This window comes from Canis aureus, chromosome 2 (genome assembly GCF_053574225.1).
Source record: "Canis aureus isolate CA01 chromosome 2, VMU_Caureus_v.1.0, whole genome shotgun sequence".
Taxonomy (NCBI): Eukaryota; Metazoa; Chordata; class Mammalia; order Carnivora; family Canidae; genus Canis; species Canis aureus.
The window spans coordinates 18,176,688-18,197,747 of record NC_135612.1 but is presented as its reverse complement, the minus strand read 5'-3'; the positions used below and the strand labels follow the sequence as shown (position 1 = coordinate 18,197,747).

The following is a 21,060-nucleotide window of genomic DNA, read 5'->3' as shown; positions in this document are numbered from 1 at the left end:
TTGTAAGTGTCCAAGATTCAGAAGAACACACTATCATCTCCATAACACAGCAACGCCTCTATTCCATGCTGTCAGGAATTAATTATTGATAAGAGTCAAGACTTCATATCCAGCCACCATGTGATTTCTCAGGATGGCCCAAATGATTGCGAATCAAAAGTCATTACTTTTTGCCAATTTCCAAGATAAAGACTGAACTGTGAGTAGAATTTTTCTGGTAAAGGACAAAAAAAATACATCTGAAAAAGTAACATTTTTAAAGGAATAAATATTTTAAAGTCAGAAAAAAAAGAGAATTTTGATAAATTGCTCCAAATCATAATTTGCCAGTGTTTATGCTATAGCATAAACAACAGAATTGCCAGAATGGAAGATAACTAAACAGATGAACAGATTCTATTTGACTTTATCTTCAGTCCAGGTATTTTAAAATGCTATAAACTACAACAGTATAGAATATTTTGCAAGAAAGAAAGAACACATTTGCTTAATCCTACAAAATTTCTTTGTCTTACTATGTAAGACTGCTACACATCATACTGAATGTTTTGGATCTTTACCCTTTTTGTTTTATTTACCCTTTCCCCCTTTCCTCATTCAAGAAAAGATACAAGAAAGAATTATCTTTTTTTACCCTTTCCCCCTTTCCTCATTCAAGGAAAGAATACAAGAAAGAATTTTTTTTTTTTTTTAAGATTTTATTTATTTGTTAGCGTGAGCCAGCGCGAGAGAGTGACCGCACAAACTGAGGGGAGAGGGAGAGGGAGAAAAGCAGGCTCCCCACTGAACAGGGAGCCCGATGCAGGGCTCAATTCCAGGACCCTGAGATCATGACCTGAGCCAAAGGCAGACGCTTACCCTACTGAGCCACCCAGGGATCCGGAAGAAAGAATTTCTTTAAAAGTTACATTAAAGAGGCCCCTGGGTGGCTCAGTGTTTGAGCTTCTGCCTTTGGCTCAGGTGGTGATCGCAGAGCGCTGGGCTGGAGTCCCTGCATCAGGCTCACTGTGGGGAGCCTGCGTCTCCCTCTGCCCATGTGTCAGCCTCTCATGAATAATTAAAAAAAAAAATTTTTTTTTAACTCACACTAAAATCAAACGTTTAAAGACAGCATTTCACTTTTTTTTGTTTGTTTTTGTTTACTCTGGGAAAATCTGATTACAAAATAAGGAATGCTTATTAAAGATAAGCTTATAAGAGGTAGTGCATGTGTCTGCTCATCAAAAGATAAAAAGCACCATCAAGAAAACGAAGATGCGGGGTCCCTGGGTGGCTTAGCGGTGTGGTGCCTGCCTTCAACCCGGGGCGTGATCCTGGAGTCCCGGAATCGAGTCCCACCTCAGGCTCCCTGCATGGAGCCTGCCCCACCCCCCCCCGTATGTGTCTCTCATGAATAATAAAATAAAATCTAAAAAAAAAGAAAACTAAGATGGTGAGCAGCCCCGGTGGCTCAGTGGCTTAGCACCGCCTTCAGCCCTGGGTGTGATCCTAGAGACTCGGGATCGAGTCCCACGTCGGGCTCCCTATACACGGAGCCTGCCTCTCTCTCTCTCTGTCATGAATAAATAATTAAAAAAGAAAAAGAAAAAGAAAAACCAAAGATGGCTGTTCCATCAGGCCACCCCATCAGGCCTCCTCAGGGCCTCAGTCAGCACCTGGTGATGGCTTAGCTGCTGGAGGCCGGTCGTGCAAAGGCACTCATGGTGCAGAGGCCATGCGCAGCTGGACGCAGCACGGAGAGCGACGAAAAATGTGTTTCTTTTTGTGTTGTTATACTACTCCAGAGTTTGTTTAAGATCGATAGCAGCACTAACATGTTTTAGCTGCTCCTTAACCCAGAGGCGTTGCCGCGGCCGCTGGACCCGCCACCTGAGCGGCGGCGCTGGGGACGCGGTTAGAGACGCAGGCACACCAAGGCCCTCCCGCAGCTAGAGCTCCCGGCGCTGAGCCTCCAGATCTCGCGAGGAACGGGAATCTCTCCTGGGCCCGCGGCAGCCCCGCCCCCAGGCGGTGCCTGCACCTGGCCAACGGCGCCTGGAACGTTCCAGAACCGCGCAGGCCGCTTCCGAGGGCTGAGCCCCGTCAGGACGTCAGTCAGGTACCCAAACGCTCGGTGTGTTCTCCTCCCCTCACGGGGGTGTTTTGTACGCACATTCTTTCCACGTTGTAGGTGAAGAGACTAGATAATTTTTTCTTCACACGATTCCTACCTGCCCCCCTTCTTGTCAAGTGTGTGTGTGTGTGTGTGTGTGGTTTATTTTTTTTTTCTTAAGACTTTATTTATTTACTAGAGACACACAGACATGGAGAAGCACAGGGAGCCCCATATGGGACTGGATCCCGGGTCTCCAGGATCACACCCCGGGCCGAAGGCAGGCACCAGACCACTGAGCCACCCCGGCGTCCTCCCGTCAGGTGTTGAAATACGAATTATTACATCTTCCATCCTTGGTTATCAGAAGATCCCTTAATAAATCCCAGCGCTGTCCATGCCCTCGGAGGAAGTAGAGAGCAGTTCTGTTTTCTGCCTTCTAGGATTTTTACCAACAGAGCAAATACATTTTCCACATGGAGGAGCTAGAAAGACCCCTCCTCACTCAAGTTTCTCAGTGCAGTTTGCATTTGTGGCGAAAGCATGGAAAAGTTTGCACGTGAGTGAATTATTTTGCTATAAAATAGGGACCAGGGTAGCCTGGGTGGCCCAGGACCTGATCCTGGAGACCCGGGGTCGAGGCCCACGTCGGGCTCCCTGGGGAGAACCTGCTTCTCCCTCTGCCTGTGACTCTGCCTCTCTCTCTCTCTCTCTCTCTCTCTCTCTCTCTGTGTCTCATGAATAAATAAATAAAATCTTAAAAAAAAAAAAAAAAAAGATAGGGGCCAGAAACAAGATGGCATGACCTTTTCCCCTCCCCTCCTCACTCCGGAGGATTTTGTTTCGTTCTTTCTCCCTCATCCTCCCCGGACTTCCTCTCCCTCTCTCCCTCTTTGTAATAAACACAAAACCTGAAAACTGTAGGAAGTCTGAAGTAGTTGTTAGTGGTTAACGACGTAACAAGTTCGAACAATTATCCCTGGTAGGTTCCAGGATAATTTATTTTATTTGCGCAGTAATCAGTTCCCTTTGACATTCAGACTGGTAGGCTCCGCCTGCTGCTAGCTGGGAAACCCTATAAAGGAAACTACTTTCCTGGATTGGAAACAAAGGAGCTTACACAAATAAATATGACCAGTTCCGGACTCTGCAACTAAAAAAAAAATGTATAGAACATATGCTAGATTTTCATAATACACAATATTAAGACCAAATAAAATGAATGAGTTTTATGGGCCACTGGGTAGCTGAGTCAGTGAAGCCACTGACTCTTGATTTCGGCTCAGGTCATGACCTCTGGGCTGCTAGATTGAGCGCTGCAGAGGGGCCTGCTTAAGATTCTCTCTTCCTCTCCCTCTGCCCCCACCAAATCTCTGCTTGCTCTCTCTCCCTCTCTAAGAAAAAAAAAAAAAGAATGAATTCTAGTCAGGGGAGGAGGGAAGTCATTAGTTTTTGAAGGGTCTACTTATTTAAGTAGATGGAGTTTTCTGAAATAAAGTAGGAATTGAATATGCCTTAAAAACAGATGAATTGGGGCACCTGGATGGCTCAGTCTGTTGTATCTACTTGATTTTGGCTCACGACATGATCTTAGGGTTGTGTGAGGAGCCCCAGCTTGGGCTCCCTGCTGGGTGTGGAACCTAAGATTCTCTTTCTTTCTTCCTCTCCCTCTGCCCCTTCCCCGCTTAAAAAAAAAAAAAAAAAAAAAAAGAATTGGATTTCTTTTGTCATACAAATATAGAAATCAAGGAGTAAAAGATGCAAGCACTTTAAAAGACTTGAAAAATTTGGAACACAAAGATTCACTAAAAATTGGAAAATGATTACTCTGGAAAACTTCCTTTGCAAAAAAATCCAACATTTTCTAAAACCCCATTAGATTTAGCATCCTATGATTCCATATAAGTAAACTCAGATGCTGCTTCGTTGCCACACGGTGAGCAGCTTATATTTTCTATTAACAAAACACATGTAATTACATACTTTTCTTGGTTTACTGGTACTATACTTGAGATTATATGCTTCTATCTCATCTAATTCATAGAAATCTATAGGCAAAGTTCAGTGGATTTTGTATTTTGCTCAACTACTATCTCTAGAATACAAAGTTGTCCATTTGGAATTAAATTCCTTCACTTTCCAGAATTTAATCTATTTGAAAAGTTTTGTTCCTCTTGGAGAACAACCATTCTTCACAGGATTTAGATTGTAATAAATAACACTGTGGCCACAAATTAGAAACTCCCTAAAAATGACAAGCCTTTTAATTTCAGTGATTTGTATTTCTCTTCACATCTACACCTTCTAAGCATGGTTGCTGAAGACAGACCTTCAGAGTAGAAAGTACCAGTTGGAAATATAATAAATTTCATGCATTTCATCAACTTGGTTTCGGTTGTCATGTGGAATAATCTGTAGAACTCAAGGCTCTGTATGGCTCTTGGAATAAACAATAGTTGCTTTCTGTTTTAGGACTAAACTGTGTCACATAAAGCAGAAAGGGGACTTGCTCACACTCTGCCTGCTTCAAGGCAAAGTAAAAATTAAGCTCAGCATGTCATCACATACTTACAAGTGACTTATGAGAGCCTTCTTTATAAATAGATTTTGAGAGTGCCAAGGTTTCCAGTGAAATAGGAAACCATTAAAATGGTTTATCATTTTCATTGTGAGAAAAACAGAGAGACCACTCATTCCCCTAAGGCAGTAACTGACCCTTCCTGACTGTAAAGGAGTAATAGAGGATGGCCCAAACTCTTAAATTCATTTCCAAATAGGTGGACTTTTAAAAACATGGCTTCTACAATGATCCCCGATGGCAGTATGTGTGCTCATTACCTGCAAAAATACACATGATAAAAGATTTAATAAGCATCCTTTGGATGATGTTGATGGGTGATAGTTCACAGATCCACCTTATAACTCTAATGCTTCATTTCAAAGATGACAATATATTTGTTTTTAAGAAAAATGTGAGGTGCCTGACTAGCTCAGTCGGTACAGCATATGCCTCTTGATCCTAGGGTCATGAGTTCAAGTCCCATGTTGGGCATGGAACCTACTTTTTAAAAAAATGTAACAGTGGTAAGATTAGAAGTTTACATGGTATACACGCTCTTCTATGGTACACATTTTTTGGAGAGTGAAATGAATGTACAAAGAAAGTTCTTGTGAAGTCATTTGAGAGAGAATATTTTTAGAGTATGTTTTTTTTTTTAATTTTTATTTATTTATGATAGAGAGAGAGAGAGGCAGAGACATAGGCAGAGGGAGAAGCAGGCTCCATGCACCGGGAGCCCGATGTGGGATTCGATCCCGCACCTCCAGGATCTCGCCCTGGGCCAAAGGCAGGCGCCAAACCGCTGCGCCACCCAGGGATCCCTAGAGTATGTTAAAAATATTAATGAATAAGGGCACCTGACTGGCTCAGTCAGTAGAACATGCAACTCTTGATCTCAGGGTGGTGAGTTCAAGCCCCACATTGGATGTGGAGCCTACTTAAAAAAAATGTTAATGAATAAATCAGACAACTTTTTAAAAATATTTATTTGAAAGAGAGAGAGAGAGGGTATTATGCTGAGTGAAGTAAGCCAGTCGGAGAAGGACAAACATTATATGTTCTCATTCATTTGGGCAATATAAATAACAGTGAAAGGGAATATAAGGGAAGGGGGAAGAAATGTGTGGGAAATATCAGAAAGGGAGACAGAACGTAAAGACTGCTAACTCTGGGAAACGAACTAGGGGTGTTGGAAGGGGAGGAGGGCGGGGGGTGGAAGTGAATGGGTGACGGGCACTGGGGGTTATTCTGTATGTTAGTAAATTGAACACCAATAAAAAATTAAAAAAAAAAAAAGTCGGATGGTTACCCAAAAAAAAAAAAAAAAAAAAAATGAAAGAGAGAGAGAGAGAGAGAAAGAGCATGGGGGGGGGGGGCAAGGTGGGAGGAGTGGAGGGGCAGACAGAGAGGGATAGGCAGATCCCCTCTCCAAGCAAGGAGCTCAATGCGGTGCATCCCAGGACCCAGAGACCACGACCTCAACTGAAGGCAGATGCTTAACCAGCTGAACCACCCAGGTGCCCCAAGATAACTTTGGTAATACAACCCACACTTGATAGCTAAAATATGTATAATAAAATTCTACATATTTTATATATGCAAATATGTAATATAAATTTTGAAAGTAGGCACCTGGGGGGTTCAGTCAGTTAAGCATCTGCCTTCACCTCAGGTCATGATCCAGGGTCCTGGGATGGAGCCCTACATCTGGCTCCCTGCTCATCAGGAAGTCGGCTTCTCCCCCTCCCTCTGCCCCTCCCTCCTGCTCATGCACTCTCATTATCTCTCTCAAATAAATAAATAAAATGTTTTTAAAAAATAAAAAGCATGTATTTGTACACCATATGCATATAAATATACAGCATATACATTATAATTATATAAATATGTATTTATACACACTCATCTTCACACAAACACACATCACACATAAACACATACATGTACATAAGTCTTTAATAGTGTTCAGAGAGTCTCAATTTCTTCTTTGGCTTTTCTGTATTTTTCAAGTTTTCTACAAAGAACACGTGTTATCTTTGAAATCAGAAAAAAATTGTACACTTTAGTGGAAATTATTTAAGCCCTGAATTTAGCACAGGTGGTGTTTAAGACACTTTTTTTTTTTTTTTTTTTTGCTCAGTCAGCTTCTAGTGAAACAATTCTAGCTGGTGAGGTTTTTTGTTTTTTGTTTTTTTACAAGATTTTATTTTTTAGGGCAGGTTTACAACAAAACAGAGAAAAGTAGAGATTTCCAACATACCCTCTGCCTCCACACGTGCATAGCCTTATTATTATCAACATTACTATTAACATACACTATTATCAACATCACTCACCAGAATGGTACATACACTTTTTACAATGGATGAACCTGCATTGACGCATCATAATAAGCCAACATTCAAAGTTACCTTAGGGTTTACTCTTCGTGGTATAAATTCTGTGGGTTTGGACAAACCTATAATGACATAATTCGGGCAGCCTGGGTGGCTCAGTGGTTTAGTGCTGCCTTCAGCCCAGGGCGTGACCCTGGAGACCCTGGATCGAGTCCCACATCGGGCTCCCTGCATGGAACCTGCTTCTCCCTCTGCCTGTGTCTCTGCCTGTCTCTTGCTCTGTGTCTCATGAATAAAAAAATAAAAATCTTTTTAAAAAATGACATAATTCATCATTATAAAATCATACGGAGTATTTTCACTGCCCTAAAGTCCTCTGTGTTTCCGCCAGCTTATTATCCCCCACCACTGGCTGGTCAGATTCTCAGTGAGAACCTCAGGTGCTGTTTCTGGTGGAAATGACTGATGCTCTTTGATGTGCTTTTATAATATGCCTCACAGATGATATTAGGTGAAAACAATGATTGATTCCCATGGCCACCATGAGCCTCAGGACCACTGGAGCTGTGGGTACTAGAACTTGTGGACTCTCTATTCATAACTCCCTCCCAGCTAAAGGAAATCTCTAATTTGGGCTTGGAAAAGAAGGCAGAAGAAAGGAAGCCCAAGTCGCAGGAAAGGTCTGTCACTGGCAGTTTATAGAAGGAACAAAGGAGAGCTTTCATTCCAATCGATGGGTGCTACAATGTTAGCATATTTTAAAGATAATAACATATATTTGATGGTCACAAATGAATTATTCCCTGAAGAATGAACATTAGGGGTATTATTTCAGACTTTTGGATTTATTCCACATTTTAGAAAAAAAAAAAAAAACTCTGCTATATTTCAAAGGAAATTTCAGCTTTAAATTTTTACCCTTCAGCTGTTTGGAAATTTCAAATAACTGTTCCAGATCTGATCACTAAATATTTCTTTTGTTGCATAGAAACTGACTTTTAAGTCACTATATTTAAGTCCTAAAGAGCAAAGGGAAAAACTCATTCTCTCTTGCCACTTTCTCTGACTCCCAGGCCCAGCATGCTTCATATTTAATTGCAGACAGTCCAAACATTGTCCACACACAGTGCCCTTCCTCATAGCACCTTCCACTCATAAAGTTTAGGGCTTTCGACCTCAATTTCTCCCCCTGGTATTTTGAAATACATGTAGCATACCTCATTCTGAAAATCTTTTATATATTTAAGAACTTGATATTTGATCTCTGACTTTTCTTAATATTTTCAAGTAAACTTAATTTATTGCACTTCATTTATTTACAGTTGCATCATATATATATTCTTTTAATTATAGTTGTCAAAATATGTCAGTTTACTTTTATAGAAACGGAGGCCCGGGATCCCTGGGTGGCGCAGCGGTTTGGCGCCTGCCTTTGGCCCAGGGCGCGATCCTGGAGACCCGGGATCGAATCCCACATTGGGCTCCCGGTGCATGGAGCCTGCTTCTCCCTCAGCCTGTGTCTTTGCCTCTCTCTCTCTCTGTGACTATCATAAATAAATAAAAATTGAAAAAAAATATTAAAAAAAAAAAAGAAATGGAGGCCCATTTAGAGGTGTCCTGCCTAGTTCTAAAATGTTTTCTATCTCAGGAGGCTCTCTGTGCCCCCATGCCATCTGTTTTCTCCTGCCTTTCACCCCCCTTCCCAATATCCTTCTCTGGGTAATATTTTCCTTCTTACTTATTTTTTTATTTACTTTGACAATATCAAACCCCACATCAGAATCAAAGAGATACCATATGAGGATATTGTAATAAACACCAACTTTCAGGGGCTTAACATAATTGTATTTCTTGTTATGCAAAGTCCAGTATAACTCTCCTCCAAGCAATGACTCAGGAGTTATGGCTCCTTCTGTCTTGTGGTAGCCTTATCTTTTAGACCCTCAGAATCCTTCATTCTTAGCAGGTGGCCTGGGAAAGAGAGAGTGGAAGCTTTCGTGGAGTATGTTGTGAACAGAACTAGAAGTTCATTGTCCAGAACTCAGTCAGATGGCCCTACGAAATGTGTTGAGCTGTGCGCCATAAAGGAGCAGATGCAGAAGAACACAACCGCCTCTCCCACAGTCACACCCTCTTAGGTGACCAAACCTCATCTAGGGCATGTTTTCATGTACACATGGCTCTTCCCATTCCAACCACCCTGGGCACCCCAGTTGCCCTTTCTGTCTTACCTTTCTGGTATTATCATTTTAACTCACCCACAGCTATTCCTCCCACAAACCCAGTACATTTCTTCATGCCAACTCTTCCCACACTCTACCTCAGGTTCCAGGTAGGAATCAAATGCTTTCAAAACTAATACCCTTGCTTCAGATCTTGTTGGTCCCTTCAACATGTATAGGGAATAAAAAATGAGGGAGAAATAAGTAAACAGAGTCAACACCAGCTACCATAAGGACCCATAAATACAAAGTGTGAGAACCAGTAAAAATGGCTATGAGGAGAATTCTGGAAAAGATAGAAGCTAAAATAAGAACTTACAGTTTTTCAGAAAACTAACACAGTAATTTTGATACTCTCATACATGTTTACAATCCTTAAAAATTCCCTGAGATAAAAAGATAAATCCCCTGTGCCAGAACAGACAGCCTAGGGGTAGATACCAGAGTTATGAAAGAGTCCTCCAAAGAACAAGCTGCATGAGGAAACATCTTGCAATTTTCAGACCTGAGGTCAATGCCCCAAAGATGAGTTGAAATATTCTGAAAAACAATCTCTTACACTAGACGTCACTACTAAACCAGATATTTTTCTTCCCCAGAAACAAAAGAAAAAAAAGCTCATGATGAAAAGACCTCACTGTTCTTCTGAAATTCAAAATCATCCAAATACTGTTGGAAAAAAGAAATAGAGGGAGGTATTACTGCATTTCTTAAGTCTTTGTTGGTATCCATCCAATTAATTATATACAGTAAAATAAAAATGTTCCTATTTGACTTAATTATGATAATGATACATTTTTTTTTAAAGTGCATGTTAATGGTTTTTCGAACACCTTTTGAGGTTTATCATACCAACCTCTTTTTATCTCTTCAATGATTTATGGGAGTATGATGGTCCTTCTGACTTAAATTGACCTATTGTTGCTATTGAAACACTTTTTTAAATCAAAATTAGGGATCCCTGGGTGGTGCAGTGGTTTGGCGCCTGCCTTTGTCCCAGGGCGTGATCCTGGAGACCCAGGATCGAATCCCACGTCAGGCTCCCGGTGCATGGAGCCTGCTTCTCCCTCTGCCTATGTCTCTGCCTCTCTCTCTCTCTCCCTGTGTGACTATCATAAATAAATAAAAATTAAAAAATAAATAAATCAAAATTATTCTTTTTTTAAAAAAATCGATTTTATTTATTTATTCACGAGAGACAGAGAGAGAGAGGGGCAGAGACACAGGCAGAGGGAGAAGCAGGCTCCATGCAGGGAGCCTGACGTGGGACTCGATCCTGGGTCTCCAGGATCAGGCCCTGGGCTGAAGGCAGCGCTAAACCACTGAGCCACCTGGGCTGCCCAAATCAAAATTATTCTAAAGCTTCACACCAGGTCAGATTTTTCTTGGCTGAATGGGGCAATAGTAGGTATTATAATTACAAGTGAAGAAACAATTTAGATCGGAATTAAAAAAAAATTCCCTGGCTCTTCTACTTACAGGAAACCATAGATTATTCTTTTCCAAAGGGGGGAGGGAAAAAGAAAAAAACCTTGTGTGAGTAATAAGACAAATTTTTACACAACCAATAACATGAGCTCGACAGATGTTGTTTATAAATTCTTTTACTTGTACCATTTCCTTGGGAAATTTTTCAATTTAGAAAAAAGAAAAGCATTTAAAGTGCAAAAGAAAAGACACTTTGCCATTAGGACCTTTTTGCCATATGCAATAGACAAAGTTCAAATCATTTTTAACGTTATAGTCTAAACTGTAAAATATGAATAGTATTATGGCTGGAATCTTTCAGTTGCAGAAAAAAATCCACTTGTAACCAGTTTCAGTGATAGAGGAAAATTGACAATTTATTATAAAGTTACAGGTTATACTATAGAACTCTCTTCTGTATTTCTGTTTCTTTCTCTTTCTCCAGACTAGGTTTCTGTGCTTCCTGGGTTGAGAACATACACTAACATACATACCCTCCATGTAAGAGAGTACCTTAACCTAGTCTCAATTCTTTTTTTTAAGATTTTTATTTTATTTATTTGACAAAAAGAAAGCAGGAGAGCAAGCGCACAAACAGGGGGAGCTGCAGGCAGAGGGAGAAGGAGAAGCAGGCTCCCCGCTGAGCAACAGCCATGTGGATGTGGGGCTCTATCCTTGGGATCATGACCTGAGCTGAAGGCAGATGCTTAAATGACTGAACCACCCAGGCACCTCCAAGTCTCAATTCTTAATTCCCACAAATGTATCTCAGGTTTCAGTTTGAATCCGGTGGTCAACCTCTAGTCCAATCAACTTTGGCAGTAGCGGAGTCATTTCATAGAAATGGAGATTAAAGGCACAATGCTGGTAGTTTAAGAAAAACACGATATACGGCAATAAACAATGGCAAGAACAGAGTTAGAATTAACGCCCGGGAAAGTAAGCTTCCACAGTGATTAATCAACTACCCTACCCGCATTTTTTTTATTAATCTGACTGATTAACTTTGTTTTAGTAGCTTGTTACATGCAATCTCGATAAGCTACTTAAAGATCGAGGTTGATGTACTAGTTCCAGCACTGCCTTCCTCAGATATTGCACAAGTTTGAGGAGGATTCTTGAAACATATTCTACCCAATGTCTGTCGGGCTTGCTCCCTGACTCCATATTATGTGTGTAATCTGTACTGCCACACAGGCTCCGAATTGCTTAGCTTCAGCGCACTCAGGCACAAAGATCATGATATGGATTTTTTTTTAATTTATTTTTTATTGGTGTTCAATTTACTAACATACAGAATAACCCCCAGTGCCCGTCATGATATGGATTTTGATGTAGGAAAGATGTTAGCGTTTGAAGCCAATGGCCAAGAAAGAATTCTTGAGAGGTCTTTGGTGCAAAAAGGTGATTTTACTGAAGCACAGGGACAGGAGCCCTGGGCAGAAAGAGCTGCCCTGGGGTCATGAGGAGTGGCCCATTAGGAGTTTAGGGCCAGTGTAAGCCTCCTGGGTATTTTGGAAACAAGGTTTCCAGGATCCTTGAAAGGGCTGGCTATTGTTAGGCAATACTGTTTAGTAAAAACTCAGTCATGAGACCCTTCAGATGTATATGGTGAGTCATATACTTGGGGGATGACTGCTGACATGTATCTTGGGGGTCGAGATAAAAGGGAATTTGTATATGTTATAGTAGACTTACAGGGTCCTGGGGGTTGGGCTAACATTGCCTTTAGCAAAGCATCAACACTGAGGCAGTGGAGGCCCTAGAGGAATATCATCACTATGCCTGTTTCAAGGACTTGTCAATGGGCTGTATGTAGGTAGAGTAGTAAGGAAATTAAATAATTTTTTCTTCTGCCTTTGTTTCCCACATGCGGTATCATCCTTTGGAGTTCACTACACATCAATCCTCTTCATATGTTAGAACATCCAGGGCCTTTCCCAGTTCATTATGTTTTCAGAGCTGTAACCTTTTTCAGCTGGATGCACACTTATGGAAGCCAGGGATCAGGTAATACTGTATTAGTTTATCTGTTGCTGTATTGTACAAAAGCTTCCCATCTTAAAACGACACACATTACCTCACACAATTTCTGAGGATCAGGAATTGAGGAGGGGTTTCGCTGGGAGCTTCCAGATGAAGGGATCTCAGGTTGCCGCGAAGGCGTTAGCCAAGGCTGCCACCTCCTGAGAAGTCATCTGATTGCTTGACCAGATCTAGAGGATCCACTTCCTAGATGGCTCACTGAGATTGCTAGTGGCAGAAGGCCTTAGTTCATCACGATGTGGGCTTCACAGGCGGCTGAGAGTCCTCATGGTACGTCAGCTGTTTTCCCTAGAGCAAGTGAAGAGAGAGAAAGGGCAACAGTGCCTTTTTACGACTTGGTCTCTGAAGTCACACAACAGCTTCTGCTTCATTTTATTGGTTAGAAGCTAGTCACTAAATCCAGCCCACACTCACGAGGAGGGAAATTAGCTCTACCCCGTTTAGCATTAATTGTGTCTCCATAAACCTCATTGGCTACGACACTGCCCACTGCAGAAATCTACTTCTTGAAGGTAAGAATATAAAAAAAATTGGGGAGCATATTTTATTTTTTACTTATTTACTTTTTTAAAAGATTTTATTTATTTTTTCATGAGAGACACAGAGAGAGAGGCAGAGACAAGGCAGAGGGAGAAGCAGGCTCCATGAGGGGTGCCCGATGTGGGCCTTGATCCCAGGACTCCAGGATCACACCCTGGGTGGAAGGCAGGCCCTAAACCTCTGAGCCACCCAGGCACCCTTATTTATTTATTTTAAAGGTTTTATTTTCAAGTAATCTCTACACGCAACATGGGCCATGAATTTACAACCCTGATATCAAGAGTCGCGGGCTCTACTGACTGGGCCAGCCCAGCTCCTGGGGGGGATATAGTTTAAAATCACCATTAATTTCTTTAATGGCATTTTCAGAGTTTGTCTTGCAGCTGGTACTCAATTTTTACTATTTTTTGTTGTTGTTGCATGTACGATTCACCAAAGTAAGGTGTAACAGTGTGATGTTGTGATTTTTAATCAGAAATACCTGTTTGGTTTTCCCATTTCTGGCACAGAGCTCCTAAAATGCTCGCAATTTCCTAAGTGATAAAAGCCACAAAGGTGTCTCCTGTTATGTTAATGAGGTGACTTTTTGACCACACCTAAAGATGGGGGCCGGTTGCTAGGAGAAGGGATCACGTGATGCGAGGGTTGGCATTTTTCAGTTCCACCCCTTAGCCTCCGGGGAGGAGAGGGCCTGGGGGGGTTGAGTGAGTGGCCAAAGGCCTGTGATTTAGTCCAATCCTATCATAGGGAAGTCCCTATAGAAATCCTGAAAGGAGGGGGTTCAGAGAGCTTTCAGATTGGTGAACAGTTGGAGAGTCGGAGAGGGCATGGGAGCTCTCCGCTCTTCCCCCCCCGCCATGCTCTTTGCGTCTCTTCTATCTGGCCATTCCTGAGATGGCTCCCTTTGTAGTAAGTAAAACGTTTCTCTGAGTTCTGTGAGCCACTCTACCCAGTTAATTGAACCCAAGAAAGGAGGGGGTTTTGGGAACCTCTGTTTTACAGCTGGTTGGTCTGAAGCACAGGTTAACTATGTGGGCTTGCTACTGGCGTCGGAAGTGGGGTGGGAGAAAGACATGGGCCTGTGGAACTGAATCCTTGGTCTGTGGAATCTGACCGTACTTCTGGTACAGTGTCAAAACTGAGCTAAACTGTAAGATAGCAGGACACCTGGGTGGCTCAGTAGTTGAGCGACTGCCTTTGGCTCAGGGTGTGATCCTGGGGTCCTGAGATCGAGTCTCACTTGGGGCTCCCTGCATGGAGCCTGCTTCTCTCTTTGCCTCTCTGTGTCTCTCATGAATGAATAAATAAGATCTTAAAAAAAAAAAAAACGATTGTAAGACACCCAGCTGATGTCCCCAGATAATTGGTGGTGTGGAGACCACCTCCCAACACGTTGGAAATTGGGTGCTCAGAACACCAAAAGGAGCAAATCCAGACCATGTCTCTAAATGTTTGCTTTTGTTTCCAACTTTCTAGAAAAGTGTGTTTATTTATTAATGCATCAATTAGTGTTTAATTATGCATTTATTAATACATGTATCCTTTTCTTTGATAACCAGATTATTTGAGCCTAGAATTCAACCCAGAGTAATTAGAATTTCCGGAGAGTAGGGCTTGCCATTGGTAGCATGTATAATTCCTCAGGTGATTCTAACATACTGCTAGCAACAAGAACCACTGAACTAGATAATTTTGGATGTCATTTTCAGTTCCAGCTTTCTCTGATTTATTCTCTTCTATAATAGTCTTGTGGCGGTACAGCTGTTCCCTCATGCAAGAGCTGTGCAAGAATGGATCTATCCAATACCCAAGGACTTCCAAAAGACAGTACAAAAAAAGATAATCGGTGTTTCTCGACCTCCTGGCACATGGTGTGTTTTCAAGTTTTTGGTTATATGAAAATTATATTCTCAATTGCTGATTCATTTCCCTGACAGAATGCCCCCGAATACCACTTGAATCTGTTTCAGTTGTTAGATTGTGACTAAGATTATAACTAAATGAAGCATAGAATCTCTCTCTGCTGGGGTAGGAGCAGGAATTCAAGAGACCACAGTGGATGTCTCAAGATTCGCCATAAGGCAAGACCTGATATGCCTTAAAAACATTTCTTGGAGTTTGCTGGCTGAGCTTATAACTAGATGATTTCCTGCTTCATATAAACACTAGACCGGAAGGTAAAGATAGAGGCCTCCGCTTCCTTCCCCACCTTCCTTCTGTATTTTTATATGCAGAGCTTTAACAAAGTCATTTCTCTTTGGCTGGCTACAGACAGACTTCTCTCCTCTGGGTGGAGCTGAGCTCACTGAAAACAGGGTAATTTTGAAAATACCACACCTATAATTGAAAAGGATTTCGGAAGGCCTTTTATGATCTATCTTTTTCTATTGCCTCTTACACCATCCAAAGTCAAACCAGCTGACTCCAGAACCCAGGTGGCAGCTGTTCAGGCTTGGCACCAAATAACTCTTGGGACTCAGGGCATGACTCTTCAGTGAGCTCAGGCGCAACCCATGAGGCATCTATGACTACTTTCTAATTATTTCCATTGCAAAAGGCCCTGAGTTATTTGATGAATCATGTCATTTTTATTGAAACATAAGCCAAGGGTGTTAAAGACCTATGGCCACACACACACACACACACACACGAGTCATGGGTTCCTAATTAGAGTCCATACGAAGCAGATCTATACATACTCACTTTAGACTTGGATCATGGGCACCAAGGATGGTGACCAAAGGCAAGGATCTGGTCACCTGTACCATACATTTCAGGAAGGGTAGGGATTATGGTTTCTTAAAAAAAAAAAAAAAAAAAAAAAAAAAGGATTACCTTTGGCTAAAGATAGATTGATGCAAAGGTGACTTTGACAAATTATTCCTTCCACTATCAATTGTGCTATAATAACACAATAATTTTTGGTTGCCAGCAATATGCCAGGCACTGCCTCCTGTCCTTTGTATGCTTTATCTTATAGACTCCTCCCAGCTTACCTAAAAGGTATTTAGTTGATTATCCCTGTTACAGAAGAGGAAACAGAAACCCAAAACAAAAAGGGTCTTTAGACCCATTAGAAACTTCCACCTCAATCTCTTCCTCTCTATTCTCTTGCTTTTCTCTTTCTATTCCACCTTCATTTCTCTCTCCCTCTCTCTTTCCCCCCCTTTATTTTATCCTCCTTTTGATTTTCCTTTCATTTGCCTCTCTGGACTTCAGAAGCCAGACGTTCAGAATCTTTGAAGCATAAATATTGAACTCAAATAAAAAAAGACAAGTATACTCCTAGTCAATGTGAAAATGCTGTGCAAAGATGGAGAAAAGCCAGGTCAAAAGGACAAGTGTTTACTCTGGACCAAACCCTTCCCCCATTGTACTGTCTTCAGAAGAAGTTGGCTACCTCACCCGACTGCCAAAACAAGTTTGAGGAGGGAGAAGTAAACACACTAACCTTGCGACAGCATTTGCCACACCTCCTACCCACTTACAAGGAGAACGGGATGGTAAACAGCACCTCTACTGATGTAGTTTCAATTCAGCTCTCAGCATTGTACAGTCGTGAGGCCAACTACCCTAAGGAATCTGGAGGATGCAGACATGTGAAATTTTAACCATTATAACACCTTCCATTTGTGTAACTTTACAGAGAATGTTCTCACATGTCATCTCCTGTAATCAGGTACATTATTCATTAAAGGGTTTGTGAAATTTGAGAGAAAGTGAGGATGGTGTTACCCTAAATTAGCTTGAAACCAAAACTAAAAAAAAAGTTTAAAAAAAAGTCCGATCTTTATTGTCCATTTTCATAGTTTTTAAAAGTTATTTCATGAAACAGAAAGGACTTGGCACAAACTAGAGCTATCTCGGGAGAGACATCTGTCTAAAGAGCCCTGAATAGGTCCCTCCAGTATATGCAAGCTGGCAATATTTAATGCAATATTAGACTCTTCTGGCTCCCTGTAAGACCTCTCCCTGTAACCTAGAAGTATCTCCTGCTTTCCTAGACAGTTTGTGAATGGGAAAGATCTTAAAGTTAAAGGACTGAGACATTTGTATGGAAATTTGGGGATTTGGATCAGGAAAATTGACCTAAAGCTTTAATTAATCTTTACACTTGTCTTGCAACCTATAAATATATTGATCTTTCCAGAATTTGTAAAGGAAACTTGTGTGAGATTAATATACTCTCCTTAATCCCTACCTCAAGGAGACTTCTTTCTAGCTTCACTTCCCAGCAGTCCATGCCCTTCTCATCTGCCTTGTACAGGTGGTTTATCAAATGGAAAGAACTGAATAGTAGTTCCTACCAGACACTAGAATTTGCAAATCCACACAAGAATTATTGCCATAATACGTAAAGCAAAGTTGGGAGCCCTCACATCCTAGAAGCAACACCTGTTGAGAAATTTACCTTAGTTTCCTTCTGAAGCAGGTAGTTGTAGTTAGAGCTCTACTTTTGCAAATTAGGCAAATAAGCCTTTTATTCAGCCAACATGTTAAATGTTGATCTACTTTTATTTATATGAGGTGAAGCTAAAATTTACCTAAGCCAAGACACTTCTAAGATCTAAAGAGGGGCACAGCGAATAAGCCTGGACTGCTTAGTGCAAAACAGGACATGTGTTCAACCTGCCCGTAAGTGAACATTTGAAACAGTTTTTCTCTGTTCCTCATAATATTTTTATTTCATCAGAGTGTGGCAAGGATATTATTCACTTTCTTTTTTACAAGAAGTAAATTCGTTCCACTTTCTGGGAAAATAATCCAGCGTTCTAAGTCTCAGCTAATCTGTTTTGAGCCTCATCCTGTATTTTATTTCTGTAAAACTGAGATGTAGGTTTTCTGCATACCTACATTTCTGTGAACCCTCCAGGACATTATTTTAAAATCACTGCAGTCCTTCCCACTATTTCAACATTTATTCAAAGACATTTAGTTTTATTTTGAATAACTTCAAAGTTTATTTTGGAGGTAAAGTATCAGCTCTTCCCCCCAATTTTCCAATTTTTAGTTGTGTAATGGATTTGCCTTTTAGAAGAATTTCAAGTTGCCAAACACATTATCAGTTTACTGTTCATTATCAGATGTCATAAACTAACTTAACTCCAGCCTCCACCCAATGTGTCAGTTGCTTGCTTAATTTGCAGATACATAGCTATAGAAATATAGAGACAAATATATATATGTGTGTGTGTGTGTGTGTGTGTGTGTATATATATATATATATTTAGGTAGATAGATAGATACATTTTATTGGGCCTAACTCAAACACTTAGGGGGCAAATTGGTTTGAATACTCTAGATCTTAAGAGGGGTCATTTGGCTACATTTTAAAATTTAAATTTTATTTAACAGCGTATTGTGTATTTGTTTTCTCCTACTATAAACACTACCCCCCCGTAAACATTTTTTTTTTTTAAAGATTTTATTTACTCATTCATGAGAGGCACAGAGAGAGAGAGAGAGAGAGAGAGAGAGGCAGAGACACAGGCAGAGGGAGAAGCAGGCTCCATGCAAGGAGCCCGATGTGGGACTCAATCCTGGGTCTCCAGGATCCGGCCTTGGGCCAAAGGCAGTGCTAAGCCGCTGAGCCACCCAGGGATCCCCCAACATTTTTGTGAGTGTTCTTAGATTGTTTGGAACTGGGTGAAGTACAACCAACCACCTGTAAGGTTGTGATGAAGGAAAAAAAACTAGGGTGTTGAGAATTGAGACATTCAGAAGTTGAAGCAATGGTGGATTAGAGGAGAAGATTGACACAGCACCTATAAGAAATGGGTCCTCCAAGTTGGATTATAAGGTACTACTTATGAAATAGGTAAATCAATAGGTATGATTTACCTATTTTTCTCCCCTGTATTGGCATCCAAATATAAGCTTTCTTTTCTGTGTTGGTCGACATGGTTCCTTGACTTAAAGGCATTCATTACTTTAAGGAATACTAGAATACTTGTTCCAATAAAATTATCAGCCATTTATGAATATTCTGCTCTAGTATCTAACTTTTTTTTTAAGATTTTATTTTTAGGTAGTTCCTACATCCAGTGTGGGATTTGAATTTATAACCCTGAGATCAAGAGTTAACCTGTTGTACTGACTGAGCCTAGAATCTAACTTATTGGCAGTGGGAAGCTATTCAGGTTTTTCTAAGTGGGCAATGACATGATCAAAGCTGACTTAGTAAGATTAATTGGTTAGTGAAGAAAAGAATAACATATAGTGCTTGCTCTGGAATACAGGTTGTATCATTTAATTTTTAAAAAAAGATAATTTTATGATATGTTCTTCAGGTGAAAAAAATCAGAGTTATTTGTGTTGAAATAAGGTGCCTGTGTTCTTTTAACTATGAAAGAGTAGAGCCTAGAAGGTTGTCTAATAATCCATTACCCTCTTACTCACTAGAAAAAGACAGCTGAGGGACGCCTGGGTGGCTCAGTGGTTGAGCTTCTGCCTTCAGCGTGATCCTGGAGACTCGGGATCGAGTCCCACATCGGGCTCCCTGCATGGAGCCTGCTTCTCTGTCTGCCTGTGTCTCTGCCTCTCCCTCTCTCTGTCTCTCATGAATGAATAAAATAAAATATTTATAAAAAAGAAAGACGGCTGAAAGCCAGAAAATGACGTATCAAACGATTGTAGTAGTCCTGACACAAAAGGATGAGACAAGGGGAAGGAAGGGTAACGGAAATGTTATGAAGGGACAGATGACAGTTCTGTGATGTTCTTTGAAATTGTTAGATTATAAAGATAATAGATGTGATTAGCTTGATTAATAGGAATAACATGGCTGGTAAACACTGATTAAAAAAGAGAGAGACTTTGTTGGATAGGGGAATAGTTTTTCCTTGGACATTTTGAGGTGAAAGGATATCTAAGATAAAGACATTTGGCATGTTGATACTTAGTTTGCAAAGCAAAATAAAATACCCCAATTAATGTTTGCTATGTTTCTCCATGTGTTCCCCCTTATTAAGGGGAAATCCTATTGGTAGAATGTATAGGATATCTCCTATCACAAACCATATATAAGAAGTATTATAATTTTTTTGCAGAAATGATACTAGGCTCTTGAGAGCTTAAAGAATTCGTTCAAGATCACATAGCTTGTAAATAACCAAAACTTCTGTTTCCTTGGTGATTGATAATTATAAGTCAGAATACTCCTCACCAGTGATGCCTTTCCATCCCTTTAGGCAAGGAGAGCTCAAAGTGTGAAGAGGAGGAGAGAAGTAACAACAAGTAACAGACTAACTAATGAATAAATGCATGATACGTAAATTTCAAGAAGAAAGAAATTCTCTCCACCTGGAATTTTCTTTTTCTGCTTTTCCAATAAACTATGTGGGATGTTTTAAAATATTACCCCAAATTTACCCTTTTTCCTTTTTAACTTTTGTAAATGAAAAAAGTCATTTGCCTCTAATCCCTTTGTTGTTATTTAGCAATTTTTAATATACATTAGTGTGATCTTAAGATACTTATACTTCGAGCCTTTATAGATGTTGGTCTTGGGCTAGGAACTACAGCTGTCTGAGAGGATTGGGTAGTGACTTTCATTCTGCACTTTGTTCAGAAATCCCTGCTCAACTATGGTAGATGGTTCATTGGGCAAACATGTTAGACACTCCATGTGTCTTTGTGTTTGTATGCATGTTAACTTGTCTTTTAGCTTTTAAAGCACCTAGTTGTGGGAACAGGTTTGTTCTTGCTGGTAATGGTAAGTCAACTTCACCTTGCTTGCAAGCATTTTAATTCTTTCCATGTAGATATTAATTAATCTAGTTTATTGACTGGAAGCTA

The 21,060-nt window shown here is 40.6% G+C and overlaps 1 long non-coding RNA gene across 7 annotated transcripts; it reads left to right on the top strand.

Moving 5' to 3' along the window:
• Positions 1 to 1,994: 1,994 nt before the first annotated feature.
• On the top strand, positions 1,995 to 20,686 carry LOC144293803 (uncharacterized). 7 transcript variants are annotated; one of them, XR_013361130.1, is made up of 8 exons: positions 2,014 to 2,098; positions 2,292 to 2,415; positions 2,536 to 2,651; positions 9,810 to 9,905; positions 11,123 to 11,178; positions 12,569 to 12,687; positions 15,009 to 15,134; positions 20,454 to 20,686. It is a non-coding gene; the product is annotated as an uncharacterized LOC144293803 (long non-coding RNA). The 7 variants fall into 7 exon arrangements; XR_013361124.1 differs by having other exon boundaries at positions 2,292 to 2,651; XR_013361129.1 differs by having other exon boundaries at positions 2,077 to 2,170; positions 2,292 to 2,651.
• The last annotated feature ends 374 nt before the right edge of the window (positions 20,687 to 21,060 follow it).